The 14613-nt window shown below is 52.1% G+C and overlaps 1 protein-coding gene across 7 annotated transcripts in view; it reads right to left on the bottom strand.

Moving 5' to 3' along the window:
• The window catches only part of HIVEP3 (HIVEP zinc finger 3), a 457232-nt gene that overhangs the window by 159987 nt on the left and 282632 nt on the right, over positions 1–14613 (bottom strand). For all 7 annotated transcript variants that reach the window (XM_077844481.1, XM_077844477.1, XM_077844478.1 and 4 more), the window contains one exon: positions 2358–2438. The gene's annotated coding sequence lies outside the window, so the exon portion shown is untranslated. The remainder of the gene's footprint in view (positions 1–2357; positions 2439–14613) is intronic.

The following is a 14613-nucleotide window of genomic DNA, read 5'->3' as shown; positions in this document are numbered from 1 at the left end:
CGCTAGCCAAGGAGAGCCTCAGAAGCTCCTCGCTGCTGGGCACTGGGGTTGCATATCTGGCCTTCTCGTGGAGCTTGTTGATGCTAATCTTAAACCGTGGAGACTGGCCCTGGATGTGACCCTCCGGAGCTGACAAGGGGGCAGGGTGCTAGGCTCCCAAGAATGCTTCTCTGTGACGGGGAGCTCTGTAGGGTGGGTGATCATAAACACCAACACCGATGCCCCACCCCACCGAGATGTTTCCTATGGGCTCTGCGTGGCACACACTGGTCCCTCTGCCTGGAACCCCCTCCGTCCCCTCCCATCTCCTGATCCCTCCGGCCGGCTCACATGCCCCTCCTCCACAGTGCTTTCCCTTTCTTACAGTGAAGGGAGAAGGGACCATCTTATCCCTGTCTGGATCCCCAGTGTCCACCAGAGCCTGGAACAGAAGGGGTGTCAGGGAAGTTCTGCTGCATGAACTTTTTAAAGGAAAATCACGTTAACTGACCTGCCTGCCTGTTAAGGCACAGGTGCTCACCGCGTATGTCACCTTTTGAGCCCCAAATCCCCAGGCCTGTCTATGTCCCCCTGCCTGTAAGACCCGCTCCATTGCAGGCATGTGAGCTAATGGAGAAGCATTCAAGGATGCAGAGTGGACAGAGAGCCAGACTTTCACCTGCTTGGGCAGGAGGTTTTGGAACCACCTGAGGTGGTAGGTGTTTCAGAGATGCAGATCCTGAGGCTCAGACCGGTCACACCGCTCCCCAAGGGGGTGACACGACAGGGCTGGAATCCAGCGCTGCTGGGCCCCAGAGCCTACTCTTTCTACTCTCCCAGGGGATGACAGATGTGAGAGCATTCTGAGTTCTGCCAAGAGAGGAAACTGTAAAAGTACAAAATTGTGCAGAATTACCTACCACACAGAAAATGACTCTGGGGTAGGGCCACCTGTTATTCATGGACAGCAGAGGGCTGGAAAGGGCCTAAATAACAGCATTGGGTCCTTAAAGGGGTGTGGTGGGGGGGCATGGTCTTCAGGGATGGGGGAGGGGGGCAGGGAGAGCTAGTGGGGGGGCTAGGGGGTTCCGATGGCAATCCCAGCATCCCCCGACCAGAGAGGTCTCCACCACGGGACGGGAGGCCTGATGCCCTGCACGGGAAGACCTGAAGGGCCCCAGCACTTCAGCAAGGGGTGACCTGCCCTGGCCCCCATTGGTTCGGTTTAGTGAGTTCTAACGGACCACCTCCTCTTAGCTCAGCCTCTCCCTGGGGCCCAGAGGCCTCTCCTGGCCCCACGGAGCCGAATTACCTCCTTTCCTTGATCATACAGGGCCCAACCCAAGCCCTTTGGCATACAGCCAAAAGCCGACCCCCTCCTGCCCTGTGCCTACATCTCAGCCGCTGCTCCTTTGCACTTGCTGTCTCCTCAGCCCACAATGCCCTTCTTCCAGTTTTTTTTTTTTTTTCAATCTGGTGAACTTCTGTTCATCCTTCAAAGCCCAGTTCAAGTGTTACCTTCAAATGGTCTTCTGTAAACCATCTCTATCACCAAACCCAGACAGAATGGAACCCTCCTGCCTTTCCCGGGTTCCCCACACTGTCACTATTTGCATAGCATCTCCCCCTTAGGATGCAACACTTTTTGAGGCTGGTGACGTGCCTTATTCATCTCTGGCTCTCAGTACCCTGCCGGCCTCGTCTTCCAAGCGGCTGTCCCAGCCTGCCCTGCAGTTCTGCCCATGAGCTTTGGCCCTGTCCTCACCCCTGTTCCGTCCAGGTCTGAGTGTGAGTTCCAGCAGAGTGTGCTAGACGGGACACGGGTCCTGCCCCCACATGCATACATGCACACACACAGCACACACACAGCCCAGCCCAGGTTTTCTGTGGCTGCGAGGTCCAGAGAGCAAACAAGCAGGGAAGTGGTGGACAGCTACAGTGGCATCTCCACTGCCTCTCTCTGCCGCCCCATGGCCTTGGCTGGGGCCTAGAGCAGCTGGCTTATGGCCTGCCCAGTTCACTGAGTCTCATTCTCTCATTTTTCAGACAGGAGAATGGAGACCCACAAAGGGAGGTGCTTCCTTGAGATTTTTCTGAGCCATAAAGGCAGACCTGGGGTCAGAACCGGTTCCCTGGCTTTCATCCCAGGATACGTTCCCACCACCATATGCTGCCATTTGCAGAAATGCCAGCTGCGGGACTCTGGACATTTGGTAGCTTTTTGCCTACGTCTCCGTAGAGTGTGGGGCTCCATCCTCCTGCCAAGGCTGAAGTCATTCCCACCTATCTCCTGGCCGCAAGCACAGCCCAGCGGCGTTTGGGCTGTGCTGAAATTGCTCTGTGTCCTGGGGTGCAGGGGAGAGATGGAGGGAGCTTACCTGCCAAAAGCCAGCCGTGGTCTCATGGTGGAGATGTGTCAGAGATTTCTAAGAGCTTGGAGGACTGTGTTGGAGGGAGGCCTGTGGGAAGTAGAGAAAGTGAGAATATTATTCTACTACCATCTGTCAGCTTACACTTGAGTTGGAAAAATGCATCCAAAAATGGTGAGCACAGCCCTGCTGAGAATGGCCTCACAGCCAAGTTCCAGTCACCTCCACTCCTCCAACATGGTCAGCACAGGGTCAAGGTCAGACTCCCCCAGGGACGCAGCCCTGGCCTCATGACCCCACTCACAGAGCTGCAAGTCCAGCCAGCAGCCCTGCATTCTGTTTCTGCTCTCAGGCTGAGGAACTCTCACTTTCAAGCACTCCTTGGGGAAAACATCCCCTCACGGGCTCCCTGAGCACCGTTCGTTGTAATTCACTCATTCTTGCTTTCATTATTCATTCATTCATGTGAGAATCTGATAGCCATTTGGGAAAGCTATTAGATGCTGGTGTCAGCTCTTATAGAGAGAGAGCCACTGAGAATGACAGCTCAGGACTTAGACATGCAGGACAAATGCCACAGGCTCCCAATCCCCATCCTGGTGGATTTCCTCCCTCCTCTGAGGGATCTCTGTGCCAGACAGCAGGCAAAGCATCCTGCACGTGCCATGTAGGGCGGCATGATGCTTCCCACCATTTTCAGCACTAGGACTCCTTTTTCTATGAAAACATTTCTCAAAACTCCCCGTAGCTATTCACTTAGCATCTTTTCACTGGGCAAAAAAAAAAAAGAATAATACAAAAGCCACAATGAACATAATGCTTTACAATTAACTTGTATGTTAGTCATCACAGCATTACCACGTGTATTTAAATAATGGTTACACATGCTCATTCAAGACATGGTATTTATGCCTTCTGGGTTTAAGGTGTTGATCCTTTAAGAATCCATCCAGTCAATATCTGTTCAACAGATATTCATGGAACATCTCTGAGATGGCTGGACCCATGGCCCATAGGTTAAGGACCCTAGTATGGCAGAGAGTGGTGGCTCTACAATGAGGCATGCTCAAGTTTGAGTCCAGCTGACTGGATGTCTGCCTGTGGGCAACCCACTCAGCCTTTCTCCAGCTCAGAGTCCTCATGAGTAAAATAGAGATGAGATCCTGACACTGTAAAGTTGTTGTGAGGATGAAATGAAACAGTAGAAAGCAACCGGGTCAGGGCCTGGTGTAAAGCAGAAGCTCAAGAACTGGACACCAGAGGATTATCATCATTGTTGCCATCATCCTCATCCCCATAATTCCCATTGCCACTACTGCCACCATCATCATAAATATGGCCATCACTACCATCAATAGCAACAGCAGCACCATCACATCATTACCATCATCATAAATATCATCATTACACAGCATCATCATCATCATCACCATCACCATCACCATCATCATCACCATCACCACCATCACGACCATCACCATCATCATCATCATAAATTTCGTCATTACCACGAATAGCACCCATCACCATCTCACCATCATCACCGCCACCATCATCGTCGTAAATATCATCATTACCATCTACAGCAGCAGCAACACCATCACCATGATCACCACCACCATGATCACCACCTCATCATCATCACTACCATCATCATAAATGCCATCGTCATTACCATCAACCATAGCAGTATCATCATCACCGTCACCACCATCACCATCATCACCATCACTATCATCATCATAAATATCATCATTACCATCAATAGCAGCAGCATCACCACCACCATGATCACCACCACCATGATCATCACTACCATCATCATCATCATCATCATAAATGCCATCTTCATTACCATCAACCATAGCAGTATCATCATCACCATCACCACCATCATCACTATCACCATCATCATCATAAATATCATCATCATTACCATCTATAGCAGCAGCAACACCATCGTCATCATCATAACCATCACTGCCACATAAATATCATTGTTACCATCAACAGCAGCAGCATCACCATCACCACCAACCACCACCACCGTCATCCTTCTTCCTTCTCCTTCTGATCCCTGAGAGGCTTGTCCTTGACCCTTTAGTAGGATACACAGTGGTTTCTATCTTATAATAGATTACTTGCATTCACATCTTTCTCGGGTTCATGCCCACCTCTATAACCTCAGAGTTGTGTGGACTTACATGTAAAGTGGGACAGTAATTTTAGCAAATTCACGGAACTGTTATAGTGATTAGATGAAATGATGTATATAAAAACTCAGCACAATATCCAGCATGTGGTAAATGCTTGATAATCGTTGGTCATCATTGCTTGTGGTGGTATTAGTAGTAGTTAATAGGATTATCATTTCTCTTCCTAGCCTGTGAATGCCGGAGGGCAGAGACCATTCCAAATCCATCTTGGTCTCCCCATAGAGTCTAGCACAAGGCCTGTCTCCCAACAGATATTAATAAGTGTTTGCTAAAGGCTCACAAAAAATCAGACACAAAAGAACTCAAGGGACAGGAGGCTGGGACATGGCCACGGACAGAGGCCTGATGGGATCCTTAAAAACTTCAACAGATCTCCTGAAGAGAGCCATCTGTTACCCAAGCCAATCTGTAAGCCTGTCAGGAACATTCATTCATTCATTCATTCATTCATCAAACTGATCACATTTTCACTTTGGTCTAATAACAAATCCTTGCCTGGTGCTTTGCTTTTTTTTTTTCTATTATGAAATCTTGTTTCCATCTGCCATGTCATCTAGTCTTCACAAAAGTACTTGGAAGCATGTAGAATTGATACTAACAATGAAGAAATGGAGGCTCAGAGAGGTGACAAAACTTGCCAAAGGCACATAGCAGTCAAAGCCATGGTGGGGAGTGGGACAAGGTCCCTCTCATGACCTTGACTTCTCCCCAGTGGCCGTGGGATGTCAAGTACTTTACACACCCAGGATCATTTATTCTCATTGTCCAGTACACTTCTTGACAAACAAAACTGAATTAAATTATTTTGGAGCTATCATGCCTGCTAGAAAAGAAGGACTCTAAGTTCGATGAAGGCAGGAAGTACAAAAGCCACAACAGTATGGGGGCAGTCACACATTTTGATGCTGACCCCAGACTGCCTGGGTTCAAATCTTGCCTCTGACACTCATTAGCTGTGCGATCTTGAACAAATTACTCAGCCTCTCTGTACTTCAGTTTCTTCATCTGTCAAGAAAGGTAAGAGCTATCTATGAGTTCTTGTGAGTATTAAATGAGCTAATCCAGGCACCGTGTCTAGAGTAGTACCTGTACATAGTAAGGACTGGCTATAATTATTGTTCATGGTGCATCCCTGTACCTAGAACAAGGCTTGGCACATGGAAGATCCCCAATAACCGTTTGTTGGACCATTGAATGGATGAAATACTCCCTGGAAAGAAGTCAAGTGTGGATGAGCGAGTCAAAAGAGTAGCTGGAGCTCTGACCCCAAGGCATCTAGGGTCCCCCAGTTCCTGGGTCACAGCCAAATCCAGGAGGAAAGAGATTGGTTGTTCTAGGACTCAAAGACCCTTCTACTTCTCCAAGAGGTTTTATGCCCAATGAAGGGCAGTAAATATGAATGGTGCTAAAGAACATGGTCTCTCGAGTCAGATAATTAAATTCAAGTTCTCACTTGTCACCCTGTCACTCACTAGTTATGTGCTTACCTCCCTGTACCTGCCTCAGTTTCCTTATCTGTAAAGTGGGGATACTCACACCTATCCTGAAGGGATGCTGGGTGGATGAAATGTCATATGGAGGAGGTAAAGCCTCCTGTACCTGGTCCCAGTCCATAGTGACAATGATAAAGAGCCTCACAAGGTCAACAGCAGGTAACTGTGACAGGGCTCTTCCTAGGGACTGTCCTGTGCCAGGTGTTGCTTCCACCACACTCTCCTCCATGTGGGCTTTGGATGCCTCTGCCCGGGAGATGGCTTGTCAGAGCAGCCTGGGATCCACTCTTGAGGCCAAAACACTGCTGCGAAAAGGCACATTCTCTACTTGGCCCCAGTGCAGGTGGGCCCTGCAGAGGCGAGACAGCTGCTTGGGAAGCGGCCCCCTGGGAAGGGTGGTCTCCAGAGAACCCTCTTGGAGAGTCCCTCCTAAGCGCCAGTGCCAGCAACCCACAGCCGGCGTGCAGCTGCCTCCAAGGCAGTCCCTGTTCCCATGGGGGCTGCAAACCCTCGTGCTCAGTTTCCTCTGGCCACGACCCGAGGCTGGCAGCGCATCCTGCTTATGGAAAGGAACAAACATTTACTGAGTCAGAAACTTTCCATTCCTTGTTTCATTCACCCTTGCAGCAGCCTGCGGGTGGGCACCCTGGTCTCTCCATGTGGCAGCTGTAGCTCTAGCCACCCCATGGCTCAGTTTCCTCATCTGTGAACACTACATAAATATCTCTATCTATTAAACCCATCCCGCAGCAAAGGAAGCAGAGGCATAGAAGGGGAGGTGCACCATCCAGGATCGTGCAACCAAGTGACAAAGCTGGAGCTGTTTGGCTTCAAAGCTCCATTCATTCATTCACCCAATGATTACATCTCGAAAGCCCACCATGTGGTAAGCACTGGAGCCATACTCTCCCTCTTTTTAAAAATACATTCATATAACCTATGAATATAGGTTCATATAACATATTCATATAACCATCACTCCTAAGACCCAACCGTCAAGTCGATTCCACGTTAGCCAAGACACCCGCAGCCCTTCCTATGTGCCCGGCACCGTGCGAGGTTCTGCTATTGAGGATCATGTGGAATTCTCATGACAACCCTGTGCAGTTGACTGTTTTACCCCCTTGACAGATGACAACATGAGCAATTCAGGGAGGCAAAGAACCTGCCCACACTCACAAATGTGGAGCCTGAGGGAAGCCTGAATCATCTGCCCTGCAAATCCACTCTCTTTCCTTCCCAGCATGTTGCTCCTTTCTCTCCCAACCCCCACCTGGCCCACAGGCTCTGTAAGCTCCTGTCCTCATGGTCCCTCCCCTGCAGAGAAGGGCAGCTATCAGCCCTACTGGCCAGTGCCACCCACACTGGGCCTTCTGTGCCTACCTGGTGTCCCCTGGTTGCTTATATCTTGCCTACTTCAAAAAAAAATGAGTAAGCTTAAAGAATAAAAGTATAGACTAGGGCTATACATCAGATGAAAGCAGAGTCCACTTGCAAAGGGGCAGGGCCGGGTGGAAGTAAGCGCCTTGAAGGATGATGCCCCATGCACACAGGGTTTAGGGAAACGGGCACTTTCACATCACTGCTGGTAGTGGAAGTTAGCAGAGTTGTTTTGGGAAGCGATTTCACAGCTTGCACCAAGAGCTCTGCCTCACAAACATCCATAGTTTGGGGCAGAGTCATCCCAGCTTCCAGGAGTATAGTCTAAGGAAAAAAAAAATTTCTGCAAATTCCTCGTAGCCTCATTTCTGAGACCGAAACACTGACTACTGGAAGCAAACCTAAGTGCTGACACGTGAAAATGGCTAACAGGTCTCTGAAAACCAGAGTACATCTATAGTGGAGGCTAAATCCCATCGGCAGCCTGTTTTATAAATAAAGTTTTATTGGAACACGACCACACTCACTCAGGCACACGATGCCCATGGCTGCCTTTGTGCCACAGTGACGGAATGGAAGAGTGGGGACCAAAATACTATGGCTCAAAACCCTCAAATATTTACTCTCCGGCCCTCTACAGAACGAGCTTGCTGACCTCTGATCTCCTTGGTGGAATATTATGCATCCTTTAAGAAGATGATGTGAGGTTGAGAAAAGCAAGCTACAAAGTTTTCTAGACTGGCTGATTTCCCTTACGTAAAAAGAAAAAAAAACCCCAATAACCCTGCAAACAAAATCACAGGAAACTGTACATAAACAGAACAACAACAAGAACATAAAAAGAAAGAAATAGATGAAACTATTTACGGGGTTTTTTGTTTTTTAGTAGATTCACAATGAGTAAAAAAAAATTTTTTTTGCTTCCTTGTACTTGTTTTTATTTTTTAATTCTTAAGAAATATGCAAATACTATATAATGGAAAAATATACACATGTTTTGAAAAGACAGCTGCCTGGCTGAGGATCTTAGCTCTGGGCATCCTCGTAGCCAAGCAAAGAGTCAAACAAGCGGGGTTCTATTATCAATAGTAGGACGGTGACAGGGGACGAGGAAGGTCAAACTCTCCCAGGCCGGATTTCTGCGAGGGCTTGGTGACCACCGTCTTTGTTTCAAGAGAGCCAAGCAAAAACAGTGAACAACTTTCTCTATTTTTTTTACCAATATGCTTAACTGTTTCCTGCATACATGGCTATTCCTGGTTATTGGCCCTCAAATGGTGCCCAAGAGAGAACATTAAGCTTTGGTTCTGTAGAGGAACCTGTCTCAGGGGCCCCAGTGATAGGAATTTGCATGCAAGGAAAACCTCGTGGAATCTTGTGGAAGAAAAGCATCCACGTCTCCAATGGACCCATGAGTTTTTGACAGACAGTCTTAAGAGAATAAAACTGACATTGAAGACTATGATGAGAAACAGAGAAAGACAAGGTGCTCTGGCAGCAGCTGAGTGGTGCAGCCTCTGAAGGGGTTCTGCAGAGCTTCCAGGGCTTTCTGGAGCCCAGTTGGCAAACAGCTCCATTGGACCCATCTCCCCGGGGACCTGTCTCTGGTCTTTCGACAGGTTGAGGGCACTGACAAGAGCAGCAGAAAGGATGCTCTGCACTCACACAAGGCAGAGCCATATCCTCCAGAGACACACCTCTGAGGACAAAGACAAGGTTTCAAGATCAAAAAGTTGACCTTGGGGATCCCTGGGTGGCTCAGCGGTTTGGCGCCTGCCTTTGGCCCAGGGCGCGATCCTGGAGTCCTGGGATCGAGTCCTGCATCGGGCTCCCTGCATGGAGCTTGCTTCTCCCTCTGCCTGTGTCTCTGCCTCTCTCTCTCTCTCTCTCTCTCTCTCTGTCTATCATAAATAAATAAATCTTAAAAAAAAAAGTGGACCTCATGATCATGCTTGCATGGCCTTCCATGGCCCTGGGTGACGTAAGGAAGGGCTTGACCTCTCCAGGACTGCAGTTCTAGCACAGTCCGAAGGCTCTGACAGGTGGTAGGTTGAAGTCCAAGGTGAAGAGGGTCTCTGGTGGGGACAAATGTGTGAACCATCCCATTTCTAGTCGAAGCAGGTGTGGAACAGTGTAGGGAAGTGACTGAAACAGGTGCTCCGGATCAGATTTGAATCCTGCTGTGTCACTTCTGGCTGTGCCCATGGGAAAGTCATCGATTCTTTCCTGGCCTCAGTTTCTGTTATCTGCTGCCCAAAGCATCCTGATTCCAGACCTGGGAATGTGTGCCCCAACAGCAGGCGGGGGCCGCAGCATCAGGGCCAGTGGCAGGAGGAAGCCCGGAGAGGGGAGCCCGGGGGTGGGGGGCAAGCCTGCGAGGTGGCCCAGCAGGGCCATTCATGGTGGGACACAGGCAGCTTCTAGCAGTGGCAATCTCTAAAGCTCAAAGAATGGCAGAGGCAATGTGTTTAAGTCAAGAACACAGCCAGCAGCTTGAGGATCATGGGAAACAGAATCTAGCCCAAAGTGGGGTCCGGGTGGAATGGTAATAGCCAGTTGGGGTCTCTGGGTCTGGGGTTCATGTGCAGCTCTGACCCTTGTAGAGAACTGGAGTCTAAGGCAGGGAAAAAGGCAGAAAGAAGCAAACCAGTTCCTCAGAGTCACCAACACAGCGGGGTTTAAGGGAGGCTACAGCTCAGCAGGCAGTACCCCACCCCCCCACCCCCCCATCGACTGCCAGCAACCACGGGAATGCCAGATGCACAGTTCAAGGCAACCAGGCCAACTCCAGCCCCTGCCAGGCCTGGGCACAGATGAGCTTCTGACCACTGTGGCTCGGATGCTGGACAGCTGCACTGGAGGGACAGTGCCCGGAGCAGGGCAGGGCAGTCGGGGGCTAGCAGGCTTAGGTCAGGAAGCAATCTCCATCCGGAGTTGGGAGACCTCCAGCAAGATTTCCAGCTTCTGCTAATTTGAGTCCCATGGTGTGCAAATGACCCTAGTGCCTCAGAGAGACAGCCCTGCTTGAGACTAAAGGGATAGCAGCAAGACCAATGCTCCTCCCTCCATCCCACTCTTCATGCATCAGTCACGGGGGGTCAGGTTCCTCCTGCTACATTCACACCTGTTCAGAGTACCCATAAGCCCTTGCCTGACACTGAACATGCCCCAGAAATAATCCCTAGGGGTCATTTTCGGGGTTGGCAAGATCCTAAAAGGTCATCTAAGGTACCATTCTCATGTGATCAAAAGGGAAACAGAGGCACGGAGATGGGCAGGGGTGTGCTCCCCCCCTGCTGTGACCCTGGGCAGTCAGCATCATCTGAGGTCACACCACCTCTGACATTCCCTGGTTCTGCTTCAACAGGATGAACTTGCAAAATTGTAAATTGATGTTTCCGAGTCACACAGAATGGTGCTAGTCCTAAGCCCCCAGTGAGGGTCTGGCTCTCCTCTCCCTCATGTCTCCTCTTCCAACAGCTGGTCCCCTACCACTTGTTCTCGAACCAACTCTTCTCCCTCTTATGATCATCACAAGCATCTCAGGAATCTCTGGTTCAGACTTGCCTGCTCTAATATTGTGCCTGTTTCCGGAAACTGTGTCACTCTCCTGTTCCCAAGGCCTAGCACCCGCCTTACTGCTAGCTGTGGTCCAGTGCCCAGCTGTACCCCACAGCCCACACCCTGGCCCCCCGAGCTGGGCCTGTGCAGCACGGTGGGGATAGGATGGTGGCCAACGGCAGCTTATGAAGCAGGTGCTTCCTGCTGGGTGAGACTTTTGTATGAATTCCTTGATCAAATCCCCAAAGAGGGCTGTCAGGCAGCGACTATCACTACTCCCATTTTACAGATAAGGGAGGTCAAGGCCAGCTTGCCAGAGGTCACTGACTAAGAAGTGGCAGTGCCGGGGTGTCCCCCTGACAGTCAGCTGGTTGGCTGGACTCTGTTTCCCTGGACTTTGCTGCAGGCCTGGACTGGATTCCTCCCACTGCCACCCTCTGGCCTTGAGTGCCCACTCTGCTCTGTGGCCATGGTAGGTTCACCTCCCGGCCTATCTCTCTCTAGCTCTTCAGGCTTCTGCTACGTCGTCCTCCAGGGAGGATGCGAGATTTAATGGCCCTAGAAGAACAAGCGGGGTATAGGGGGGTGAAGAAGAAGCCAGAAATCAAGCCTGGTTATCTGCAAACAGACCCCATAATAGCACCCATGAGGCTCGCTCCCTGTCTCACTCACTCACTGGGAGTCACTGGGCTGCAGCTTTAGGGGCTGGCGGCTGCCGACCATCACACCCACCCTCTGGGGGAAGCTGAGAAAGTCTGACGGTCCTGTGTTTGGATCCCAGCTCTGTCCCTCACAAATTCTACGAACTTGAGGCAGTTCCAGGTGAAGGGTAGCTCTCCTGGCCTCCGACTCCCGGGCTGTGAAATGGGGCCGATGACACCCACGGTGGGTGGCCTTCATGAGGATATACGGAACACCCAGGTCACGTGCCTGGGCCCCAGTGAAGACTGGTTCCCATCCACACCTTTCCCTCCTTGTGTCCTGCACCGTGGCCAGGGCGATGGCCTCTCAGGGCTGAGACGCCTGAGCCGTCCCCACGATGCCCAGCATGTGGTTGGCAGGGGCGCGAGCACACTCAGCACGCTGGAGATAAATACAGGGTCCAGGCACCTGACTCTAAACAATGGACTATTCTGAGGTTTTAATTGCTCATCAAGGGGAAGGCAGGCTCTGGGCAGTGACCAGCACTGGAGAGTCAGGACAAGCACTGGGGCGGCAAATACACCAAGCTGCGGGTGCGGAAATGCCAGCCAACAGGTTCCAGATCCCAGAATGTCACCCAGGGCGGCTGCTTAACAAGGCTCTAGGGTGACCACACTTGGAGTGGACAAGTGGGGAAACTGAGGCTCAGGGCGGCGAGCGCTTTGACTCAAGGCTTTGACAAACGCTCATCAAGCACCTTCTCCAGGCTGGGCTCCGTGCTCAGCCTCAGGGATCTCACAGCGTGTGGGGACACAGATGGCACCCACACAATCACGGGGCCTGGTGACAACTGCCAGAAGGAGCCAGGCCGGGGCTGCGGGAGCACAAAGGCACGCCACACGAATCACGTGGGTCCTGAATCCACTCCTTCATTCATTCACTCACCGATGTGCTCGTGCTCGCATGTGCCAGGCACGGCCTCGGTGCCATCGACGCAGCCCTCAGTAAGTTCCAGTCTCAGGGCGGAGGGAGGTGGTCACACATGAATGAAGAGACAAGTGACAAAACATGGGGGCATGTGACGCTCTAGAAAAATACAGCAGCACAAGGGGACAGCAGGCACCTGCCGCCGACTGACGTTTTAGGTAGATGGGCAGGGGGATGCCAACGATGGCCAACTAATGTTAGCACATGAGGTGGGCAGGGCGACGAATGTTCTAGGCTCCAGTAAAGAGGGGAACCAAGGCCCAAGATGACCCACCTGGGGGGTCACAGAAAACCCGCAGCAGAGTCAGAAACCGCCCTGGGGCTCCTGCCTGGTAAATTAGAGCCGATTCCCTGCACAGCATGACACCCCTCTGCACCCCCCGAGCCTCCCCTTCCGCTCATCTTCCCCGGCTTGGTGGGGGCTGGAGCCAGGCCCCGCAGCTGCTCCTCAGGCCCTGCAGGTGCCGCAGGCCCCCCGCCCTCGCCACCTCCCGTGGACGTCGCTGGGGCCTGTGGTTCCCCCTTCTGAGCTCTGCGGCCTTGACGAGCATCTGTCAAGACTGGATGTGGTGCGGCTGCCACGGATCCGCGAGAGGATTAAGCCAAGGAGGGTGCGGGAGCCCCCGAGGGTCTGCGGCCCACGGCGGGAGCCTCCCCTCCCCACGTCGTCCCCCCGCCTGGGTGCCAGCCCAGAGCATCACTCCCTCTCCTGGGTGCCCGGGCTCAGACGGCCCCCGTGTCCTCTCGCGGCGACCGCCACTAGGCCCTGGACGAGGCTGCCAGCCCCCAGGGAGCCAGCCCTGGACCAGCAGAGTCCCCCCCAACCAGCGCTTCACGAACGTGCCCCTTTCTGCTCCCAGCCCGGAAAAGCTGAGCCTTGAAAAATCAGGCAAAACTGCAGGTTCCGAGTCAGCTTCTTTAACAGCCTAATGACCCCGGACAAGTTAATTTTTTTTTTTTTTTTGTAAATGAGGATAATAACCGGTGCCTAAGGTTCTTGCAAAATTATATGGTGATTTTAATATCATTGTTTCTGTGAAACAATCACAGGTAGAGGAGAGAGTATTCAATTTGTAACCTGGTTCTACGATCCTTCCCACAAGGTCCTGCCCCACCGTGCCCTCCTCTCAGCGAACCTGCCGCTGACAGGGAGCTCACTACCTGCTGAGCAGCCATCCCATGTTTTGACTGCTTCTGAGCAGTTAGGAACTGTCTGTGGCTCCAAGACCTGCCATGCTGAGCTCTGGGATGGAGAGAGTGGGTGGTGAGCCAGCCGGGGGCGGGGAGGGTCTGGGGAGAGGTGCAGGAGGGTGGAAGGGGGGTGCAGGAGCTGAGAGGAGCACCAGGGAGCACTCCGGATGGAGCCCCTCACGGGCTGTCAGCACCCCCTTCCCAGAGAAGCTCCCACTCCAGGTGTGAGCTGTGCTGTAGCCCAGCCCTTCCAGAAGGCATCCTGCCTGGGCTGCCTCCTGCCCGGGGCTGCTCAGCGGCGGGACCATGGGGGCCTGGGTTCTCAAGGCCTGATGTATGATTAATGACTCTGATGAGCTCACCAGCCCGTGGAGGGAGGGCAATCCGAGGGGAGGCCAGAGGAAGGCTGGTTATGGATTTTAACCCTCTGATGTTGCTGGCTGGGAATTTAACATCAATAATTCAAGGCAGTGGGGAGGAGGGGTTGAGAAAAATGAGGAAGAGAGAGGGAGGTTAGGAAGGAGGGAGAGGGGCCAGGGAGGGTGGGGGAGGGACAGAAGCACAGACGCGTTCGGGGAGTGCTCCCCACGTGCTACTTCCGCCTCCCTCAGCTCCTCCAAGCCCCTCTGCCATCTGCACAGCATCACCCCCATGAACGGCCACCCTGTCACCGGGTTCAGAAACTGAGTCTCAGAGAAGAAAAGCCAGGGTTTCAGGGTGGTGGGGCAGGGCGGGGTGGGGCGGGAACAGACCCAGGCCCAGAGATTCCAGAAGCCAGGTTCTTCCTACTGCGCC

The sequence above is a fragment of the Canis aureus genome, chromosome 13 (genome assembly GCF_053574225.1).
Source record: "Canis aureus isolate CA01 chromosome 13, VMU_Caureus_v.1.0, whole genome shotgun sequence".
NCBI lineage: Eukaryota > Metazoa > Chordata > Mammalia > Carnivora > Canidae > Canis > Canis aureus.
This window is presented reverse-complemented; position numbering and strand designations above follow the sequence as displayed.